The 19,690-nt window shown below is 38.4% G+C and overlaps 1 long non-coding RNA gene across 1 annotated transcript; it reads right to left on the minus strand.

The window, feature by feature from the left end:
• Positions 1-1,109: 1,109 nt before the first annotated feature.
• On the minus strand, positions 1,110-6,251 carry LOC126237084 (uncharacterized). The gene is made up of 3 exons (XR_007545028.1): positions 4,151-6,251; positions 3,920-4,045; positions 1,110-3,823 (listed from the first exon to the last, which is right to left on the minus strand). It is a non-coding gene; the product is annotated as an uncharacterized LOC126237084 (long non-coding RNA).
• Positions 6,252-19,690: the final 13,439 nt, after the last annotated feature.

Genomic DNA, 19,690 nt, shown 5'->3' on the forward strand with positions numbered 1-19,690 from the left:
TTATAGTAAACAGTTTAAATAAGAGCCCGTATTTACTCTTTTGATGAATTTTATACACAATCTAATGTACCTTAGGTTAAAGGTAAGTTAAACAATCCCCATTCTTCCTGCTACAATAAAAATATTCAGAAAGAATATGTACAATCTGAATGCCTTGACACAGTGTATTTTTTGGAAAGTGGTCCGTACATGAAGGTAGTTACCAGTCCTTTGTGTATTTAATAAAGTTTTTTCTGCTCTGTTCATATAACACTAAGGTTCTTGGTTAGTCTATCTCTACAGTAGGATGCAGCTGGCTGAAATATCCAGAAAGGATATGGAAATAACTTAATCCAACAAAAGTGACTGCTTATGGCAACCTTTACACTTTTGGGGAACCCTGCCTCCTTTTCACGAGTTTATAAATGACTTTTTTCTTAATCTTCCTTAATGTGGCACAAATCAACTCTTCCATCATAACAGTTACCAGCAACAACAGAGTGAAACTGAAATAAGGTTGTGATACATAAGGAATATCAGTCACACGTTTCCTATGTGGATTGCTAGTGTTTGTAACAGAAGCCTCTTTAAGAAATTTAAGAAATCTAAAAGGAAAACTTAGCAGCAGAGTGCAAAATCACATGACATTCAAGGCAAAGGTTTCTTAGTTGCCTGTGAAACATACCTTGAAGAATATACTTTGCTCCTGCTGATCTAAACCACTTAAAGGGTTCAAAGTTGTACTGAAGTATCACCATTATGTAGTACTACTACTGAATGCAGCCTGTTTTGTCGGCTTTGGTGAATAATAGTCAGTAAAAACCTTACTAATTTATATGAAGCTGGTATCTGTACAGATATCATTGGTGATCTTGCAGCTCTCTAAGAATGAAATTATAATGAAATCCAGACCTTTAGCTGCTTACAGGTGTTGATAATTAGGTATATTCTGCACACAATTTCTGATCTGTTATTGTCACATTTCCCATGAAATGATAATATCTTACACACACACACACACACACACACACACACACACACACACACACACACACACAACTCAGGTCACCAAGCTACAGAATTATTATACAGAAACAAAAAATATAAATATCAATCTATTTTATTGGGCATTTACATATTATTACACCTTACTACAATCAATGTTAAAAATATTACATGAACATAAATCCATCTGCCACCCAGCAAAAAATAAGCTTAAATGGATAATTCAAAATTTAACTTCACACAGAATAGCCTTAAAAATTGAAATTGTATCAAGTGTCATCAGTGAAGAACTAAACATTTTTAAGTGTTGACACATGAACTGCAATCCACCATAATGGCTTACAAATACTCAGTTTAAGAATATAAAACATTTCTCCAACCACAGTTTTACTTCACTTGGCTCATACTGGAAGGAAATCCTAGGTTTACCACCTGACAGTGGATCAATACTGTGGCTATGGCAATCTCTTCCACAATCACCAACTGAGGAACTGTTTATAGTTTGTACAGAAAATTTGAAAACTGTTTTTCATATCAATCAGGACACTCATTTCTAAAGCACCTCCTTTAACTGTCTCAAAGATAGCTGAAACACTATCTCTCTGCTTCTCCAGCAAATCAGCGCACACACACATGCTAACAATAGCTTGTAAAGGAAATACAAATTCAGGTGCACGATGGAATGACATCATACAGCCAATAATTTGGCTCTAGATACATTTATTGATAATTTCACTGGGACACACATACCAGGTCTAATGAATACTACATTTTACCCCACTGAAAAAAATTATATTCACACATATTGGACCTTGTAATGTACAAATAAAGCATTGTTTGACGAGACTAGATTGCAGAATCATGCTGACGAGTGGCACAAGGAATAAAGCAATCACATGATTTATTACAAACTTGGTATGGGTGCCAATGGAGGAGTGAAACCATCACTTTTTTCTATCAGAGCTGTTAGCAAAGAGATCTTTTGAAGAAGTACAGGGATAGTTGTTATATGCAACATACAAAACAACAACACATGATATGCCTTTATTTTTTTATAGCTGTAAAGAGTAATGTGGGTTATTTGGTTTTCTTTTTCATTCAAGTTGAAAATGCGAGATCCATTCATGAAGCACTAGCCATTTTCAAGGATTGGAATCCCACCTACTGGGTTACTGATTTCTTATAGTCTGAGACAAACGCAACTGATCAAGCATATCCTCAGACAAAAGTTTACTTGTGCCTTTTCAGTCAAACAGGTTTGAGGAAGATGGCTGAATAAATACCAAATGACATGAAGAGATTTCTGGGCATGTGGCAAGAAATTTCAGAATCACCAACAGAGAATTTACAGATCATACAGAAGAGATAGTGAGGCTTCTCAGAGAAACGAATATGCATCACTGTACGTTTAACAGCAGTGGCTATTGATACATGAAAAGTGAGTGGAAGCTTATGAGGACAAGGGCAATTTTGATACCATTGACATTACAAGTGGAGTTGACACCATGAACAAGATTGTAAACATTTTTTTTCCTAAAATGGAACACAGATGGGACCTTCAATGGGGCTACTAGGGATATAAGAAATCAATTTCTTCCAAGCCTAATTAGAAAGTACTGTCTGCAGAATTCTGCCATCAAATCATAACAGACATGTTCCACTGTTTTTTCATTTTTTTTTTTTTAAAAAAAGCAAGTTTGTGAAACATGTCATGCAGTGATACGCACCAGGGAAAGTTGAATTAACTGCAAGATTAGTGAATGTGAAGTTGGACAATGTTTTATATGGAGAGTACAATGTTCAAAGACTAATTATGTTGTAAGCTTTGCTCTACCAAACTGCGCATGTGAAGATTTTGAGATATATAAATACCCATGCAAGCATTTCTGTGCAATCTTTATTTTCTATCCAGAGTGGGGTTTTGATAAAATACCAGAAAGCTGCAGGAATAGCCCATTAATCTGTCTTCACAAGATGTACAGGTTTGGTTTCAGAAGTGTGTCTGCAGTAATTTCACATGAAGACAGTAGCAATGAGGACACAGTTGAGGAAACACATATAGAGCATCACACTGATACCTTAACCATTTCTTTGCAGCAATTTGAAGTGAAGGTGGTGTTCAAACAGGTTTATCATCTCACATATAACTGTATCAACAGTGAAACATTATGAAAAGTACTTGAATCACTCAGCAACTGTGTGCCAGATTTGCAGTTAGCAAACCCTGAAATTTGTGGTCTCCCCACAGCTGTGCCATCAAATTCCCAACAATAATATTAAGTAAGATGCCATTACTTTTACAGGGCCTGGCATAAAGACCCCTCTCATTGTAATGTTCATATATTTGTGCCTTAATGGATAATTAACTACTAAGGAATAGATCACATGGAGGTCATAGCATTCCATTTGAAGGATCAAACAATAAGAGCTACCTAAAAAATACTAATAAGGGAGATCTTTATGCCAAGTTCTGTAAGCAAACTTTGTCACACATTTGAATTTTTAAGTAGCAGTAGTGAAAAATATTTCTCTGTGGAAAGTTAATAAGGTAGTTATATTGACCGTGATTTGTATTTCCTTTACCCAAGCAACAATGTCTACTTCTCATTACAAGAAATTCTTGGATTGTTGAGAAACTGTTCGAAAATTACAATCAAATTGCAAACATTTATGTGCCACAACAAATGGCAGTTTGATACACACGTGAAATACTATATGGATTGTTTTCCTTCAGGAATACTATCAATCTTCCAAGATATCCTTGGAATATAACAGTCTTGATGCAATCTGGTGTGAATTTTCCCATGGACTGAAGGCCAGAAATCCATCATAACTGAACCTAACAAATAAATTAACAACAAGTAATTGAGTTATGCAACATGAAGACAACTGATACACATGTTTTCAAGGCACAATTCCAAAATTTAGTACTCACTTCTTTTGGTGCCCAATGACATTGCTCGCCAGCTGCAATGCCCAGAACTACTTTACAACTGAATTTAATAAACATTACTGGTATTCCAGTAACAGTAATTGCTTCTGTGTGGTATCTGCAGTAACTCTGCAAAGTTATTAAGAACATTAGAACCAGGGTGGTAGATATCCAATATGTAGGTAACTGATACACATTAAGCTTCCAAAGCAAATAAAAAAAGTCAATACTTACTTCATTTGCTCCCAATGACATTGCTGACCAGATACCATATCAAGGAAACACCATACTCTTCTGTCAGAGTGATACTGGGCAATCTCATGTTCATTAACAGGGCAGTCTATCTTTTTCTCTGTTTCACGTGAATCACTAGACATGTTTTGAAGCAAGTGAGAGCAAGTGCATTCTTACTTGGAAAAAGAAATGCAAAATCTTTCCTCCATCAGTCATACGACATCTCAATGCCACTAAGATATATCTTATTTATTTTTTCCACCTTTTCAATTCTCAACATTGTCCCATATTTGAATTAACCTAATTTAAAGTTAAAATCTTTTACTTCATATTTTAAAAAGTTTGCAAGTTCTACACTACCATCTAGTTTAATTCCTCAGAAAAATCTTTTCTCTGATGAACAACGAAAAATCCAGGATGGAATGTAACAATATTATGAAAAGGATAGTTGTTGCTGCTCACCAAATGGTGAAGATGCTGAGTCACAGAAAGGCACAACAAAAAGACTGTCGGACTTATCTTTTGGGCAACAAGGGCCTTTTCAAAAGCGCGCGCGCACACTCGCTCACTCACAAACACACACACAAAAGTAGCAACTATCCTTTTTATAATATTTTATCTATTGCTACTTCGAAATTCAAATGTGCAACAAAGTTTAAAAGCAGAGACCAACATAAAGACCTCATAGCATTCCATCTCGAGGATCAGAAATGACGGAGCTTATTTGTATTTTACATAGACAAAGAGCTATCTAAAATTCAAATAAACAGTCATTTCTTACCCTTCAAATGGGAAGTTATAATGTGTTTAAGACAGATCTTGTAAGGCTTTTGGCATCGTTCTTCGCTATTGTTTGGAAGTTGATGGCACTGCTAATGGGAGACCACCAACTTCAGGATTTGCTAATTGCAAATCTTGCACACAGTTGCTCAGTGATTCAAGTACTTTTTGTAATGTTTCACTCTTGCTGCAGTTGTATGTGAGATTATAAATCTGTTTACACAGCTCCCTTGCTTCAAACTGCTGCAAAGGAATATTCTGGGTTCGAACAACACCATCTGTATTTGCTGCCTCGACAGCCTCCTCAACCTCGACAGCCTCCTCAGCTGCTTCAACTGCCTCCTCAACAGCTTCGTCACTACTACTGCCTTCATATGAAATTACTGAAGAGCCACTTCTAAAGCCCACCCCATACATTTCATCAAGACAGATTAATGGACTAGTCTTATAACTTTCTGGCATTTTATCAAAACCCCACTCTGGGTAAAAAATAAAGATTGCACAGAAATGCTTGCATGGGTATTTTATATCTCCGAAAATCTTCACATGTGCAATCTGGTATATCAAAGTTTACAACATAATTACAGTTTTTGGACTTTGCACTCTCCACACAAAATGAACCATCCGATCTCCTACTCACTGATCTTGCAGTTAACTCAACTTTTGCTGATGCATATCGCTGCATGACATGTTTCACAAACTTGTTTGTTTTTTTATGCAAAAACAGTGGAACATCTTTGTTATAAGCTTTGATGGCAGAATTCTGCAGACAGTACTTTCTAATTAGGCTTGGAAGAAACTGGTTTATTATAACCTTAGTAACCCCAGTTAAAGTCCTGTCTGAATTGTGTTTAAGGAAAAAAAATGTTTTACAACCTTGTTCATTGCTTCAACTCCATTTGTAGTGTCAATAGTTGCAAATCTGCCCTTGTCCTCATACGCTTTCACCCATCTTTCACATACCGTTCGTTAGCCATTGCTGTTGAAAGTATGGCCATGCACGCTCTTTTCTCCGAGAAACCTCATGCGTTCGCAACTCTTCTACGCGATCTCTAAATTCTCTCTCTGTTGGTGATTCTGAAATTTCTTGCCACATATCCAGAAATGTCTTCATGTCATTTGGTACACGTAGATTATCCTTTTTTTTCAACCATCTTCCCCATGCCTGTTTTCGATGGAAAAGGCACAAGTAAACTTTCGTCTGAGGGAACGCTTGCTCAATTGCATTTATGTCTGACTCCGAGAAATCAGTAACCCATTAGAGGGGATTCCAATCCTTGTTCCAGTCCTTGAAAATGTCTAGTGCTTCATGAATGGATCTTGCATTTTCAATCTGGAAAAAAAAAAAAAAAAAAACCAAATAGTCCACATTACTCTTCACAGCTATAAAAAATAAAGGAATATCATATGATGATGTTTTGTATGTTGCATCTAACAAACAACTACCCCCATACTTCTTCAAAAGATCTCTCTGCCAACTGCTCTGATAGCAAAAAAGTAATGGTTTCACTTCTCCATTGGCTCCCGTACAATGTCTATAATAAATCATGTGATTGCTCGAGTCTTTGTGCCACTCATCAACCTGATTCTGCAGTCTAGTCTCGTCAAACAATACTTTATTTGTACCATAAAGGGTCCGATAAATGTGACTGTAAATAGTTTTCTCTGTGGGGTAAAAGGTAGTATTCATTTGACCTGGTATGTGTGTCCCAGTGAAATTGATTTCAACAAATCTGTCTAGAGCCAACTTAATGACTTTGAGAGATGTCATGCCACTGAGTACTAAGTTTTTGATTTCCTTTACAAGTGAAGGATGTATGTACCCACTTGCTTCAACACTTTCAGTAGCATGTGTGTGTGCACTTGCTGGGGAAGCAGTCAAATAATAACGTAGATAGCTCTTAGGCGGGCATGGCAATGCCAAATCTTTCTGTAGACTTGCAAGAACCTGTAAGACAAAAATGTATCAATTATTTAATTAAGAGCATTAAAAACAACAGATTTTAAAGTATACCGTCAACTGATCATGTAAAATTTTCTCCAAGCAGAACCCAAACTGGATACTTACTTTTGCCTTGGTATCCCTGTGTTCATTTGCTGAGTGCATACTGTAATCAGGAGACACCCTTATACACTTCATATTTAAAGTTGCTGGGCAGTTGGATTTTCTAGTATCCATGATCCTCAATCTCTTACGAGGAGTCACATGGTCTTCCTAAAGAGGGTAAAGAACTACTATAAAATTTATTTAATAAACTTTCCCTGTAACAAACTTGTTTTATGGAAAGTAAGTATATCTTAACACAGCATGATATTACCAAGTGCTCAGGTACACTAGACTCTTTACTTTTATAGTATTTTGGCCCCAAAACACAGTGCCTCGACCACACACTCTCCACTGCAAATGCACAACCAAAAAAGGGGATAGGGACATGTCCCTGCATTTGCTTGAAGAAATGCTTTGTTTTACCTGGAACAGTTAATATATTTCTCACAGACAAAAAAACATTGTTATTGTTAAATAATTCACATATGTTATTGTTAATTAACTAAATACAATGTGAGAAAACATTTCATTCATTTGACAGGTATTGTCAAAGTTCTGAACTGATGGAAGCAGATTGTCTATCTACTTTACATAGTACTGGAGCAAAATTTTACAGGATGTCACACCTATTGTATCTAGCAAAGAAATGGAACTGTCTGCCATGTGCAATGAGGATACCATACTGATTTCGGGCAACTGAAGTGTTTTATTGTGGTTCCAACAAATGTGGAATTAATATTCTTTGTAAACAAAGGAGATGTGAAGAACACTTATGTAGAAAAATGTAATTACTATAAATGTGGAATTACAAAAAATAAACTTAACTAGGAAGACAATAAAGCTAAACATGCCTGTCAATAGGTTCAATGAGCTGACTACTGCTTTACATATCAACACCACAATTATCGAAAACCATAGAAACCATTCAACATGAACACAGCAGTATAGATTCATTAAAATTATTTGTTAGTTGGCATCTGTCACTTGTTGACAAAGTGTTAGCACACCGGCTGCTGCTGTATTATAGGCAACAAACAGAGCAGGTCACTCAGCAAGTGATGTTCAATTTAATTTTCATGTTAAAAAAAGTAGGTTTAGCTCAGTAGAGGCAGAGCACAGGTTGGGATTACGAAAGGATGGGAGACGTATACATGTAACTCTGTGCAGTGTTGGAAGTGGCCATTATGAAATAACATGAATATGACATGCTCTGCTGACAACTGGTTTTGGAGTGACCAATGGCATAACTGTGGCAGATACGACATTTTATAGCCCAGAATTTAAACTCATTTGATAACCTAACCATAACATGATGTGCAATATATCCTAGAAAATGGCTGTCAGCATTCTACAGAAGAACTGTTAATCATACTTTGTTCACAACAATTAATACACTGACTACGGGCAGTCGCAGCAGAGCCTCACACCTAATGCTGTTGCCTGGCCTGGCTTGATGGTGAAATATCGAACACTAAGCATGTGGCAGGAAACTAGCTGAAGCTATTCTCTATAGGCAAACTCAAGACAAAAAAAAATTGTATTTCAATGCTAAAAGCAAACTAATTTCTTCCTTTCATTAATTATGGCACCTGAAACTGTCCTCACACAAGCTGCATGGACTGCCAAATTACCAACTAATGAGCAGTCCTGGTTTGTATTCAGTTACAGGTTATAGGTGGCAAGCTGATTTCAAATGAAATAATGATATGAAGAAGAAATATAAGGAATTAAAAAGTAAATACAATGTCAAAAATGACACAGCAGAGTGTTAGAAATAAAACTGCATCCAAACCTATTAACTAAATAAAAATAATGAAGTAATTTTGGTATAAAAATATGAAAGAATCTGTCAAGACTCAAATCCACAAGTTTATATGGATCAGGAATGTTTCTTATCCATTGCACTATGCCACCACTCTACATTACCAGATCAGCCTTTCACATTATGTTACGATGTGAAAGCTAGCTCTAGCACCATAAAGATATTGTAAGGATACATAGTTATGCCTACTGTCTGAAAATGTTGTTTAAGGCCAATCTTGTTGAAGGCAGCAAATGATTGCATGGTGTTCAAACACATCAAGAAAGGAAGTCAGACAAGAAAATGGAAGTGGATTGATCAGCTGTTGTGGCAGTCAGGAAATGGCGAACAGAGATAGTTTGGACCTGACGCATTCAGCACTCTGGAGGAAACCAGCTCCGACAGGAATTGTCAACCAACTAATAATTTTAATCAGCCTATTATCAAATGCAAGTGTGTAAAAATTACTGAGTGTATGGCTGTGAAAATGGATAAATGACAAACAAGTCAACACAGAGGAAAATAATTAATACAATTCTGCCTTGCATATCACAACAACTATTAACAATAACAAAAACAGTCAATTCCATCAATTGTTAGTGCAGCTTAGAAAGAAATGTCCATTTAAAGTAGCCTATATATACTATCCCTAATTCCAGCAAACTACGTTCTTCCTTCAAGTATACATATATGAACTAAAATGGTAAACCACAGAAAGTAATTAATGCAGCAGTTCACTTACTTTTCATAACATCTGAAGAAGGCTCTTTAAAACGACTACTTCTCACGCAGTATGAAAACCCCACAGTTTTCAGCTGATCGAGAAGTGTTTCCACCTGAGAATAAAGTGACCAGTAGCATAAACTGAGGGTAACTACACTTAAGGTTAACTGGGAAACATGAATGAAGAGGGAAATTTTAGGCTTTACAAAATTCAGTTATTTAATGTACACAGCCTTTCATCACATCTGATGTTTTTGACAGCTAAAGTAAGTAAGTGTTATGTTATTAATCATGGATGAGTTAACAAAATTGGGAGTTCATTTGTTTGCTCTTTTGCTTTTATTCCATTGTTATTCACTGACCACAAATTATGTTACTGTTGACTTCAGTTAAAATTGTGATCATAAAATGTTCTTTCAGTTGTGATTATGATGATGAAAAATATTTTCCAAGTGCACATGAAGTTTAATGACCTAGTTTTGGGGTTAACTGATCAGTGCTTCAGTTAACCTCATTTCAAGCACACCTTGCCTTATGTCAACAAAAGCTTTATTAAGCATACTATGAATTCCAGGTTGTATATACTAAGAATAAGAATCACCAATCAAAACTATCTAGTACAAAAGTTGAAACTGGTTAATACATCCATGAAAAAGTTTTTGTAAAAATTACAAAATGATTTCTCTCCTACAATTGAAAAATATCAGTTTTCGGCTGTCAAACTCTTAACAAACGTGAAAGAAAGACCTCTGACTACATTACTTCAATACAACATCCATTAAGCTTAATCACAAAATCTGCAAGCATCTTGGCACATTAATTTGCAAAGGGATTGAAATCTGTGACAAAGACCTGGGAAAGAGAGCATGATACGACGAACTGCTCACAGAATTCATGAAACTTCCATTACGTACATGAGACACTCCCCTCAAGGACCACAACTTATGATTCTGCATAATCATCATATGAAAAAAAACAGCATAATTTTGCATACTCTGCCACATCATACAAGCCATAAGCTATGACTTCTTGTCTTGAAGTCTTACTTAAGTTATTGTATGATACAGGAAATTATCAAATGACAAATAGAGCAAAATCAATCACGATCTGGGCTGGTTAGCCAGAATTCCTCCTTATCACCAACAGAAATAATACAGCACTTTTAAGGCTTATTTGACTGATACACTCCAAATTTAAAAATAATTTGCCATCTATTTCTACTATTGGTATTCCTGACAAGGTTATAGATGCAGACCTCAACATTTCTCCTCCTCGAGAAGTCAACACTATCCAGTAGAAGAACTGAGATAATATATCCAGAAGACATTTTGCCTCATCCCAAGTCCTATGTTGTGAGACGAAAAACTAAGAAAAATAAATAAATGACTTAATAACTCACTCCCATCATCATTATCTCCCGTAAAAACCAGATCAATAGAAGAAATTAAAATAAAATCTAGCAGGGCAATAAGAAGAGTGTAGATGTAAAAGAACACCTGTAAGAGAAGTTTAACTTTGAGGGCTTCAAAGTGTCATAACGTTCTATACCCTATGAGGACCCATATTCACCAACAAGTATTTCTAAAGACTAAAACAGCTTACATTATCATCAAAATTTCAGTGTGGTGCTGAGAAAATTTTAGATCCTGACAGACTGTCTACCAATATAATCCAGGAATCCCAATAGAGTTCCAACATTATCCACACATACTTAAGCAGCCACCTAAGCAGTGGTAATAATTGAAACATCGTAACATGTATTAATTAAGCGGACAGTTATTACTGAGCAATGGTATCCTGAACAAAAAGCTCTCACTCAGCATCCATCAACAATACACCTTTGCTCAGAATTCAGTAGGGAGGCCAAATGTGGTCATGTTGCAACATTTGCATAAAGTGGCATTCATTACAGTGCTATTGATGAAAAAAGTTGTTTCATAGTTGATGTCACTGACCTTGCTGAAACTTTGGTGAGAAACTAAGGATCTTACAGTCATTTGAATTACAGAGCTCCATATCCCTGCATAGACAGTTTTCTAGCTAATCTCTGAATTCAGTACCTCAATGAAATTCAGCTCAGTGCCAGCACAAAGAAAACAGCAGTAATGGATTTGTGCAATTATGCACTGGAGCTTATAGTGCAATTACAAAGAACTACGTAGAATTCCTGGGAAAATGCAGGATACATTTATGTGGAATACAGAGCCCACGCTCTGGCAATGACATTAGCTGCAAATATACTGCTTTTTATTTTCCTTTTGCATGATTGTTCCCAGGCCCCGAGTCCCATTTTCCTGTGTGTCTTCTAAATTATGCCATTTACTCGAGACGACGTTTGCGCTTGAGCTGCTGCAATGTTCAGTTTCTCTTACTGTAATACATAGATGACGAACTCACAAACGGCGAATTTTGAAACAAAGTTGCCATTAACTTCCTAAACACCGATCATTAATTACAATATTCCACGTGTATATGTTACAGTAAAGGTAATGTAACAATGCAGCACCTCACAACGAAAACAAAGAAAAAACTGCATAATACATAAAAAAAAACTCACTTAAAAATTTGAATCAGATCGCGGAAAGCGACATATAAAATTTATTAAAACGAAATCTTAACTGGCAGCAGAAAAAAAGTTATTTTCTAAGGCGCATATTTTTGCCAGCCAATTCTAACATAAAATTATTATTACCTCCTCCAACGAATTACAATAGCCTGAAATCAGGCAATCCTCCGAAATTCTGAAATCTTTCACAGCGTCACGAAAGATGTTTTCATTCACCTGAGACATTTTGCTCGATAGCGAAAACACAACCACTCAAGATACACGGTCAGTATGACAGTGCAGAACAAAGCAGACGCTTTTCCCGCTAACTCGATTCGACCACAGATCTCGATCAGTCGACAAGTGTGCAGCGCGTTTGCGTATACGTCATTTTGACGTCACTTCCGAGTGGTTTTGGACCACAATGATGTGTCTGTTAAGCCCGGTCCACACGCAACGATCTGTCTGCGCAGACATCGGTGCAGATGTCTGTACATGCAAAAGATCGCTGCAAATGTGGTGTGTTCACACGACACAAACCCCAATCTACTACTCGCCCGCCATCTGTCGGTGTAGAAAAGAAATATCAGTGGCAAGCGACTACGCTCCCCGTAAACGTCAAACATTTAATTCAGTTATTTTGAAATATAGAAATGGAGGAAGTTCTGGTGTGGTCTGTGTTCGCAACTTGTGTTGCAAAAAACATTCAGACCAACCGCAGGAAACAGAGAAAGCGGGCAAAATGGTGTAGACAGTGGCTGCTAAAGCGAAAGCAGTTTTCTCACGTAAATTTACTGAGAGAGTTGCAGGACGAACCTAACGACTGGCGAAATTATTTGCGAATGGATGTCGAAACTTATAATTATCTCTTAAAGCTTGTAACCCTTCATATTATGAGAAAAAATACTTGTATGGGAAGGGCAATTTCTCCTCATGAACGGCTGGCGGTAACATTGACACTCCAATTTCATCTTCAATTGTACTCCTGCTTGGTCTTGGTGTTTCTTGATCACTAAGAAAGCCATGCAGATCAAAATACCATAACGTTGGCTGGTATACTTGATCTATTCCTACACCAGATCTAGATTTCTGAACTTTGGATAACTCAATTAGAGCATTGTATGCTGCAGTCTTTTTGTCTCGGTCACTATATTCTTTACTTTTAATCTTCCACAAACATGGGTGGTTTCTACATATTTCAATGAATTCACTTACAAACTCTCGAGAACACTGACGAGTATCAGCCAATTTAATGCCCGGTGTGCACAAATACAAACACTAGACTGAGCAAACAGCTGTTTCGCGTCAGATTTGCGGCGATCTCCTGTCCACACGCTCCAACTTGTCTGCGCAGATGTGGTTTGAACCCACAGATTTGAGAGGTTTCGCTCAAACCTCCAACTCCAACTTCCAGGTTTGCACACACCTCAGGTTGGTGCAAATCTTCTGTCCACACGCAACGATCTGTCTGCGCAGATGTGATGTGCGCAGACATTTGCGCAGACAGATCGTAACGTGTGGATGGGCCTTTAGGCTTCCCACTCCAGAATAGGGCGGACAAGCGTGGTGTAAGCAGTCTCTTTAGTAGATCTGTTGCACCTTCTAAGTGTTCTGCCAATGAAACCCAGTCTTCAGTTTGCCCTACCCACAATATTATCCATGTGATCGTTCCAGTTTAGGTTATTTGTAATTGTGATCTCTAAGTATTTAGTTGAATTTACAGCCTTCGGATTTGTGTGACTTATCGCGTAAGCGAAATTTTGTAGGTTCCTTTTAGTACTCTTGTGAATAATTCGCACTTTTCTTTATTCAGGGTCAATTGCCACTTTTCGCACCATACATATATCTTATCTAAGTCATTTTGCAATTACTTTTGGTCATCTGATGACTTTACAAGACCGTAAATGACAGCATCATCTGCAAACAATCAAAGACGGCTGCTAAGATTGTCTCCTATATCGTTAATATAAATCAGGACTTTCCGTCTATTACTATAAACTGTGACCTTTCTGACAGGAAATCACGAATCCAGTCGCACAACTGAGGCGATATTCCATGGGCACACAGTTTGGTTAGAAGACGCTTGTGAGGAACTGTGTCGAAAGCCTTCTGGAAATCTAAAAATATGGAATCAATTCGACATCCCCTGTCGATAGTACCCATTACTTCATGAGTATAAAGAGTTAGTTGTGTTTCACAAGAACGATATTTTCTGAATCCGTGATGACTAAGTGTCGACAAATCGTTTCCTTCGAGGTATTTGATAATCTTCGAATATAGTATATGTTCCAAAACCCTACTTCAAATCGACTTTAGTGATATGGGCCTGTAATTCAACGGTTTACTCCTACTTCCCTTTTTGGGTATTGTTGTGACTGCAGCAATTTTCCAGTCTTTAGGTACGGATCATTCTGTGAGCGAGCAGTTGTATATAATTGCTAAATATGGAGATGTTGTGTCAGCATACTCTGAAAGGAACCTGACATGGACCAGAAGCCTTGTCTTTATTAAGTGATTTAAGCTGCATTACGACACAAGGTTATCTACTTCTATTTTTCTCAACTTGGAAGGTGTTTGATTGGAATTCAGGAATATTTACTTAGTCTTCTTTGGTGAAGGAGTTTCGGAAAACCGTGTTTAATAACTCTGCTTTAATAGCAGTCATCAGTGACTTCACCGTTGTTAACGCGCAATGAAGGTATTGATTGCGTGTTGCCACTGGTGTGCTTCATGTATGACTGAATCTCTTTGGGTTTTATGCCAGATTTCGAGACAGAGTTTCATTATGGACGTTATTAAAAGCATCTCGCATTGAAGTACTTCTGTAAAACTTTTCCAGTCTCGGGGATTTTGCGTTCTTTTAAATTTGGCTTGCGTTTTTCGCTGTTTCTGCAACAGCGAACCGACCCGTTTTGTGTACCATGGGGGATCAGTAGCCATGGAGACCCATTTAGGAGAAGTGAACGATGTGTGCCAACAAAAATAGTGGCTACTCACCATATAGCAGAGATGCTGAGTCATAAACAGGCGCAACAAACGAGACCGCCAGAAAGTGAGTTCTTAGCCCACAACGAATTTGTTGGAAACAGAAAACAAACATACACACACTCGTGCAAATGCAACTCACACACACATGATCACAGTCTCTGGCTGCTGATGCCAAATTGCTAGCACAGCACATGATGGGAGAGGCAACCGGATGGTGGGGGTAAGGAGGAGGCTGGGGCAGGAAGGGGGACAGGTAGCAGGATAGGGTTGGGGGGACAGAAAAGTGCTGCTTGTTGGACTATACAGGGACAAGGTGGAGAGAGGATAGGGCAGCTAGATGCAGTCGGGAGGACAACCATGATCCACCCTCACTGTCCCCAAATCACCCTTTATTAACATTCCAGAATTTTTTAATTTCAAACTGTGCCACACCAAAATTCCCCAAATCCCTCAACATCCAAAGTAACCTTACATGAACAGAAAGAACTGCAGCCCACCACCTAAAAATAATCCAAACCTTATAATCCTACCTGCTGACAAAGTCTCAACCACTGCTGTTTTGAACCACAAGGAATACCTGGCAGAAGGAAACCCTATCCACATTCCTCCAAATCCCCAACAAATTCTTTCCCATTTGCTTCACCTTGCCCTACTCACCACGAGATGCCACCTTCCTCGATGCTGACCTCCACCTCAAAGATGTCTACATCAGTACCTCTGTCCATATCAAACCCACCAACCACCTGCAATACCTCCACTTCAACAGTTGCCACCCATTCCATACCAAGAAGTCCCTTCCATACAGCCTAGCCCCCCATGGCTGTCACATCTGTAGTGACGAGCAGTTCCTCTCAAAACATACCAAGGGTCTCACTGGGGCTTTCACAAAATGTAATTATGCTCCCAACAAAAAAAGATCTCCCACACCTTACCTCTCCAGTCACCCACAACCTCCATATCAACCATCTGGTCACAGAGGAGCAATCCCCTCGTGACTCCGTACCACCCAGCACTGGTGCAACTGAGTCACATTCTCTGCCAGGGTTTCGACTACCTCTCATCGTGCCCTGAAATGAGGAATGTCCTACCCGTTATCCTACCCACCCCTCCCAAACCGGTATTCTGGCACATTGATCATATACAATATCCCCATTCATCCCCACACAACCCCTGCTCCCAATCCCTTGCCTCATGGCTCATATCCCTGTAATAGACCCAGATGCAAGACCTGTCCCATATATCCTCCCACCATCACCTACTCCACTCCAGTCTCAAGCTTCACCTAGCCCATCAAAAGCAGGGCCACCTGTGAAACTAGTCACATGATCTACAAGCTAAGCTGCAATCACGCATTCTATGTGGATCCTTTCCACCAGACCAGTTTTCTGAATGTCAGAGGTGGAAACTCTCCGTGCAATATATCCTACATTTCCATAACCCTCCTGGCCTCAATCTTCGTTAGTCATTATCCGTCCCTATTTAGCCTATTCCTTGTTCCGATTTCTGCACTACACAGCCCTCTGTTCCACCAATTCATCCCCCCCCCCTCGCCACCCTCCGTCTAACATCCCAACTGCATCTATAGTTCAATTCTTTTATCTTGGCGGCTCGCGCATGCCCGCCTAGACGCGGGAGATTGCTGCGTTGCCAGTTGCACACTACGCACGCGCCAAGAGAAGCAGTGCCATAGTATAGCATAGTTCGCAAGCTTACGTTTAGGGGGGAGCGCGTAGTTCATGAAGTAAAGCCACCACAACCGCATTACCCCTTTCGCTGCTACAAAGACGTGCTCCCTACATTCCGCGCTGTGGGCGATTTTGTCACTGCACTGCTCGCCTGTGCAGACACATTGTGTTCCGACTGCTTTGACACTCTTTATCATTCGATTCCACAAAAACTATTTGGCTCAAAAATTAGAATTTTACCTATCTTCTTGACTGATACCTTCCCCCCATAAATGACTTAATTTTGTTTCGATGTTCAACGCAGTTATTATGCAGCATTAAATATAGTAAACCATTGCACAAAATTTTGAAGAGTTTGCAGAGGTAAAGTCCATAGAGTATACTTTCCGGATGGTCGATTTTAGTTGCCACAATGTTGAGAATGAAATGTGGACAAGATACCTATATATTTCATTTAATTTAAGTACCACATAAGTGTCGTATGTAGTATTGAGAAATATTCCACCTTTTGCGACTGTAACAAAAGTTTTACTTACACTGGGCACGTTTGGCTTTATTTTAAAGCACTTCAATCAATCAAAAGGAAGTAGACAAAAACATTAGGACTTGAATATACCGTCTGTCAGTGAAGTGCTCAGAGCTATGTCAAATATAATTTTGTGTGTGGCACACACAAACAGCATTTATTTGCTAAAACACGGATGAGCCAACACAAACGTTGAATATTGTGCTACTGCAGCACTAAACTACGAAAGGTGACTTGATAGTGGAGGACACAAAATACAGTCCTCTTATGATGCTTCAAAAGAGAGAAACGCGTCTGGTCTAAATAAGTCGCTTATTACAGTTGCAGAAGAGGGATATATTTCAATACCATTGGTAAAACTGCGACTGTGGAACAAAAACGAGAAATAGAACATGAATACCATTGTGTATGTGCCATACCTTTCACCGATGGAAGTGCTTTAAAATAAAGCCAAACGCGCCCTGTGTAAATAAAACTTTTATTACAGTCGCGAAAGACGGAATATTTCTCAATATTACATACGACACCTATGTGGTACTTAAATTAAATGAGATATTGTTATACAGTAAATATTATATGAAATTTAGGTATCTTGTCCACATTTCATTCTCAACATTGTGGCAACTAAAATCGACCATACGGAAAGTTTACGCTATGGACTTTTACCTCTGCAAACTCTTCAAAATTTCTTGCAATGGTTTACTACATTTAATGCTGCACATCAAAACAAAATTAAGTCATTTATGGGGGGAAGGTATCAGTCAAGAAGACGTGAAAAAATCAAATTTTTTGGCCAAATAGTTTTTGTGAAATCGAATGATAAGTGTGTCAAAGCAGTGGGAACACCATGTGTCTGCACAGGCGAGAAGTGCAGTGATGACAAAATCGCGCACAGCGCGGAATGCGGGTAGCACGTGTCTGCAGCAGCGAAAAAGTTAATGAAGAGGCAAAGCACTAGAAATTTCATTCAAACGAATAAAATTCGTGAAGTAAGGCACTCCAATATTGTTTTTAAATAAAGAAAATATGAAGCACCGCACAAGGTTTGAGCCCAACACCTTAACCGTTCCGCTACCCCAACTCATCGAACAGTGTAACTCCATAAGGACTCTAACACCTCACGCAACTACTTATAAACACTGTTGGTATGACTATGAATTACTCACGCTTCGTCGAAGTACAATAGGAAATAAACAATTACCACTGTTCTTTATTGCGAAAAAGCAGTTCGTGAGATTGAAACAAACACCTTTCCTTGCTATCGCCTGAATTAGGAGTCATATTGCTTGTTTGGTTTAATTAATTAATAGAATATGAAGCAATTGGTATAAAGAATGCTTTTTCCAAACTTTCTATAAAAGAAAGTCTGTTATCAAGACATTGCTTTTGTTCTATTACTTTCTTTATGACTGAACGTTTCTAAAACTGAAGACACTCGTCCGTGCTCTGCACTGCAGTCGAGATCTGGCAACGTCGTTCTCTGTCCATTGGCTGACTGTGTTTTGTGACGTCAGATGCGCAGAACGAACCTAAACTCGGCCGCCAAGATATATGATGCGCACTTTAGCTGCCCTTCCCTCTCCCCACCTTGTCACTTTTTACACTCCCACAAGCAGCACTTTACCACCCCCCCACCACTATCTGCTATCCCCCCCCTCCCTGTCCCAGCCTCCTCCTTACCCCCACCACCTGTTTGTCTCTCCCATCATATGCTGCTGTTCACAGTCTGGCATCAGTAGCCGAATGAGTGGCAACTATTCTTTTCAAAATGTTGTTACCTTACATCCTGGGTTTTCCATTTAAGTGGTGCTCAGAAGAGAAAGTCGAAAGCCTGCCAAGACAAAGAAGTTGAAAACACAATAAAGAGAGATACGAACTTCCAGTGATCAGCTACATGCCCAGAACAGATAGGTACCAAAATTAGTAATGAAAGTGAAATTAGAGAAAAGTCTGACAATTTAAAAGTTGGAATGCAGTTGCAAAAATGAAATGGGGAAGGTTCTGACAGATTGAAAGTTCATACAGGACATGATACCAGCTGTGAAAATGAACAGGGAGTAAATTCTACGGATGTACAGTTTGAAACATACCACGATTGTTCTTATCAACTTCAAGATAACTGTCAAAATGCACCTTTTAGTACTGATGAGGATTAGTCCAAGGTAAACCACATCAAGACTAAGCTACTCGTAAAAATTACAAATAGCAAGTCATGCAAGCCTCAGGGTCCTTTCCCTAGAGCATCTAAGGCCAAATCATTTAGTTACAATTATTATAACAATTATACTAAAACAAGACAGAAAATTGAATAATTTTGGCTATGCTATTCCCCTACTTTTATATGCAGTATATTATACACTAATGAACCAAAAGATTATGACCACCTGCTTAATAGCTTGTAGGGTCATCTTTGTAATGCAGTGTACCACTCATTCTGTGTATCAT

This window comes from Schistocerca nitens, chromosome 2, assembly GCF_023898315.1.
Source record: "Schistocerca nitens isolate TAMUIC-IGC-003100 chromosome 2, iqSchNite1.1, whole genome shotgun sequence".
Lineage (NCBI taxonomy): Eukaryota > Metazoa > Arthropoda > Insecta > Orthoptera > Acrididae > Schistocerca > Schistocerca nitens.